Here is a 5,000-nt window from a genome sequence, read left to right on the forward strand (position 1 = left end):
ATTCCATATATATATAAAGATGGTGATTCTAAAATATTATTGTCTATCATGAGTATATTTTAGTTTTTTTCTGTATTTTAATGTATTTTTCTTGTCTTCTTTCCTTCATCTCTTTTATCTCTTTTTCTACATTCCATATACATAAAATGGAGTGACATGGAGAATTTAAAGTATTATTGTTCATATTTTTTTTTTAGGTTTTTCTGTATTTTCTATGTATTTTTTGTATTTTTGTCTTCTTTTCTTCCTGTATTTTCTTCATTTGTCATTTTTGTCTTCCATTTCCTTTATTTATTTGTATTCTTTTCTTCCTCCGTTTCTTTTTCTTATCTGTCTTCTTTTTCTCTTGTATTTCTTTTATTCATTTATATTTTCTTCCTCCATTTCCTTGATTTATCTGTCTTCTCTTCCTCCCCCATTTCTTTTATCTATTTGTCTTCTTTCCCTCTTCATTTTCTTTTTCCTTATTTTTCTTTCATTTCTATTATTTATTTGTTTTCTTTTCCTCCTCAATTTTACCTATTTTTCAGATTTTTCTTTCATTTCTTTTATTTGTCTTCTTTTTCTCCTCCATTTCTTTAATTAATTTGTCTTCTTTTCCTCCTCCATTTCTTTAAGTTATCCATCTTCTCTTTCTCATCCATTTTTTTCCCCCTATTTATTTACTTTCCTAATTTACAACGAGGAAAAAAAAGCGTATGGAAAAGAAGAAGAAAAAATGGAGTACTTCTTATTGTCTTTCAAATTATCTATTATACATTTATCTAATTAATGTGTCTCTATTTCTTAACTCGTATCTTCCTTTCTTCAAATTGTCGCACGTTTCAAAGATTTTTTTTTCTATTTCCTCGTCTCATCACTCATATTTTCCTCCTCAATCTTTTTTTTCTTTTTTTTCGGGGTAAGGGAGAGAAAATATCGTAAGTTTGAAATATTATTGTATGTCATAATTTTGCTTTTTTTCAATCTTTTCTTTTTTCTTGTCGGGGTGGTTAAGGGAAAGAAATTATTGTAAGTTACGCACGTGGAAATAAAAAAAAAAGATTGATGTCTTGTTTAAAATATTATTGTATGTCATCTTTTTTTGCTTTTTTTCAATCTTTTCTGTTCTTTTTTTTTGCTATTTTTTTTTTTTTTTTTTGTCGGGGTGGTTAAGGGAAAGAAATGATTGTAAGTTACGCACGTGAATATAAAAAAGGATTGATGTCTTGTTTAAAATATTATTGTATGTCATCATTTTTGCTTTTTTCAATATTTTTTTTTTCTTTTTTTGTAGGGGTGGTTAAGGGAAAGAAATTATTGTAAGGTACACACGTGGAAATAAAAAAAGATTGATGTCTTGTTTAAAATATTATTGTATGTTATCATTTTTGCTTTTTTTCAATCTTTTCTTTTCTTTTTTCTTGTCGGGTTGGTTAAGGGAAAGAAATTATTGTAAGGTACGCACGTGGAAATAAAAAAAGATTGATGTCTTGTTTAAAATATTATTGTATGCCATCATTTTTGCTTTTTTTCAATCTTTTCTTTTCTTTTTTCTTGTCGGGTTGGTTAAGGGAAAGAAATTATTGTAAGTTACACACGTGAATATAAAAAAGGATTGATGTCTTGTTTAAAATATTATTGTATGTCATCATTTTTGCTTTTTTTCAATATTTTCTTTTTTTTCGTGGGGGACGGGGTAAGGGAAAGAACATATTGTAAGTTACACACGTGACTATAAAAAAGAGCGATGTCTTGTTGAAAATACTATTGTATGTCAAGAATTTTTGCTTTCGTTCTTTTGTAATTCTCTTTATGATTCCTGTTTTTTTTATTTTATATTTTCCCCGTCATGATTAATTTTCCTCTTATACTTCTTACAATGATTTTTTTTCCTTTTATATTTCCTTTGACAATATTTTTCTTTCATATTTTGCCCTCATAATCAATTTTCCTCATACTTTTCTTTACAATGAATTTTCTTTCTTCTTATATGTCCTTTTACAATATTTTTCTTTTAAATTTTCCCCTTCATAATCAATTTTCCTCATATACTTCTCTTTACAATGTTTTTTTCCTTTCATATTTCCTTTTACAATTACTTTTTCTTTTATAATTCACTTAACAATGATTTTTTTTCCCTTTTAAACTTCCCTTCACAATTAATTTTCCTTTATACTCCCCTTCATAATTAACTTTCCTCTTATACTTCACTTTTACAATTAATCTCCCTTTTAAACTTCCCTTCACCATTAACATTCCTTTCACACTTCTCTCTACAATGACTTCCTCCTTTACAATTAACCCCTTCAGTGCCTTGACGCGTTACCATATTCATTCAGCTTACTATTTGGTGATTTCATGCAGCTTCACAAACTTACGAGGGGATTAAAACAGTGAAGACTCCGGCCATTAATCTTCTGACCTCCACAGACCCTTGCTAATGTCAATGAAATCGTCTAATCACACCCTAAGCTCGTGGTAATAATGCGTGCCGGTACTGATCGGGGTTCATTTAATTTATCTTTCTCTTCCTTCCGTTGTTGTTTTACTTTTATGGCACAGATAACTAAAAAAAAAAAAAAAAGAAAAAAATTATCACACTATATTGAAAGGAAGGAAAAACTGAAAATAACTTAAAATATTGTTGATTTATAAATATTCGCTTTTTTAGGTCTATTTTTTTCGTTTTTTTTTTTACTCTCCTTCAAAATTCCATTCTTTATTTATTTACTGGTTTCTTCACTTTTTTAATGGCCCAGAAAACGACCATAAATTATACACACATGGAGAGAGAGAGAGAGAGAGAGAGAGAGAGAGAGAGAGAGAGAGAGAGAGAGAGAGAGAGAGAGAGAGAGAGAGAGAGAGAGAAACTTGCCTACAATATCACTGTCCATTATAAATCTCTCTCTCTCTCTCTCTCTCTCCTTCTTTTTCTGATTCTCTGTCTTTAAAATTCCTTCTCATTATTCCTTCCTTTATTTGCTTCTGTGTTTGGACGAGGAAAGAAAATGTGAAAAGATTAAATAGGAAAGAAATAAAGAGGAAACTTGAATTATTACAGCCTTTAATTCTTGCTAATTTATTTCTTCCTCTTCTTCCTAGTCTTCCTTTATTTCTTCCTCTTCTTCCTAGTCTTCCTTTATTTCTTCCTCTTCTTCCTAGCCTTCCTTTATTTCATCCTCTTCTTCCTAGTCTTCCTTTATTTCATCCTCTTCTTCCTATTCTTTCTTATTTGCATCTTCTTAGTCTTCCTTTATTTCTTCCTCTTCTTCCTAGTCTTCCTTTATTTCTTCCTCTTCTTCCTAGTCTTCCTTTATTTCTTCCTCTTCTTCCTAGCCTTCCTTTATTTCTTCCTCTTCTTCCTAGTCTTCCGTTATTTCTTCCTCTTCTTCCTAGTCTTCTTTATTTGCATCTTCTTCTTAGTCTTCCTTTATTTCTTCCTCTTCTTCCTAGTCTTCCTTTATTTCTTCCTCTTCCTCCTAGTCTTCTTTATTTACTTGTGTGTTTTTAACGAAGGGATAAAAGATAAACAGATGGAAATTTACGCATTATCATAAAATTAAAAGCCTTCCATAAAATTCTTCATATTTCAGAGTCTTTCTGCCGTTTTCTTTTCCCCGCGAAGGCAAAAGAAAATAATGACACGAATAAAAGAGATCGTAACTTGACGAAGAAAGGAAAGATTAGCTGCAGAAAACGTCAGATTTATTTACAAAGCTTAAACAGTTGTATATATTTCCCGTTTTCTCCTATTTTTTTCGTTCAAAGCAGAGGAAGAAGGAAAAAAGGGAAGGTTTACAGAGAGAGAGAGAGAGAGAGAGAGAGAGAGAGAGAGAGAGAGAGAGAGAGAGAGAGAGAGAGAGAGAGAGACTGGAAACTTTAGAAAAAAATTATAAATGAAGTGAATACAAATGAAAGCTTAAACATTTGTATATATTCCTATTTTTCCACCTGTTTTTTTTTTTCGTTCAGTTTAGAAGAAAAAAAAATTTGGTCATGAAGGAAATAAAAAGATGAAAATTTAAAACAATACTAAATAAATAAATAAATAAATAATAATAATAATAATAATAATAATAATAACAATAATAACAATTCATAACCCTTTCAACTTCTAAGCAAAATTCTTACGTTCTTTTTCGTATTCTTAAGCATTTTTAGTAGTTATGAAAATAGATAACCGGAGATAGAGATAGAGAGAGATAGAGAGAGATAGAGAGATAGAGAGATAGAGAAAAAAACCTCGTTATTCTGCCTATCTTAAAGTTGAATAAAAAAAAAAAAAAATAGTACAGTGGAACCATGCGTGCTTTGTGGTCCGAGGGGTCTCAAGTGCATGGGTTCGAATCCTGTCCACGGTCCGAGTGTAAATAATAGCAATAATAAATTTAAAGTACACAAAATCACATACAGTCACCTACGTATATATATGTAAAGAAAAAAAAATGTAAATCTAAAAAAAAATCTTAATAATAAATGTAAGCCTAAAAAAACAATAAGAAAAACAGGAAGAGAGGCATAGAGAATAAGAAAAAAGGACACACACACACACACAAAAAAAAAAATAAATAAATAAATAAATAAATAAAAAATAGAAAATAAACAAAATCACACAAGATTGACTATATGGAAAAACATGGAAATACAAAAATGATAAAAATAAATGTAAACCTAAAAGAAACAATGATAAAAGAAGGCAGAGTCACAAAAAAAAAAAGAAGAAAAAAGAACACTTACAAACACACACAAATAAAATGTAAATGAGTAGAAAACAAGATAGAAAACATGAAAATATACAAAAAAATGATAAAAATAAATGAAAACTTAAAAGAAACAATGATAAAAGAAGGCAGAGAGTCACAAAAACGAAGAAAATGGACACATACACCAATAAAATGTAAATAAGTAGAAAATAAGATCGAAAAACATGAAAATATACAAAAAATGATAAAAATAAATGAAAACTTAAAAGAAACAATGATAAAAGAAGGCAGAGTGTCACAAAAACGAAGAAAATG

At 29.1% G+C, this 5,000-nt stretch overlaps 1 protein-coding gene across 2 annotated transcripts in view; it reads right to left on the reverse strand.

Moving 5' to 3' along the window:
* LOC123507107 (somatostatin receptor type 5-like) overlaps positions 1-5,000 on the reverse strand; it is a 233,600-nt gene that overhangs the window by 110,479 nt on the left and 118,121 nt on the right. The gene's annotated exons all lie outside the window — the stretch shown is intronic.

Source organism: Portunus trituberculatus, chromosome 21 (genome assembly GCF_017591435.1).
Source record: "Portunus trituberculatus isolate SZX2019 chromosome 21, ASM1759143v1, whole genome shotgun sequence".
Classification (NCBI taxonomy): Eukaryota; Metazoa; Arthropoda; class Malacostraca; order Decapoda; family Portunidae; genus Portunus; species Portunus trituberculatus.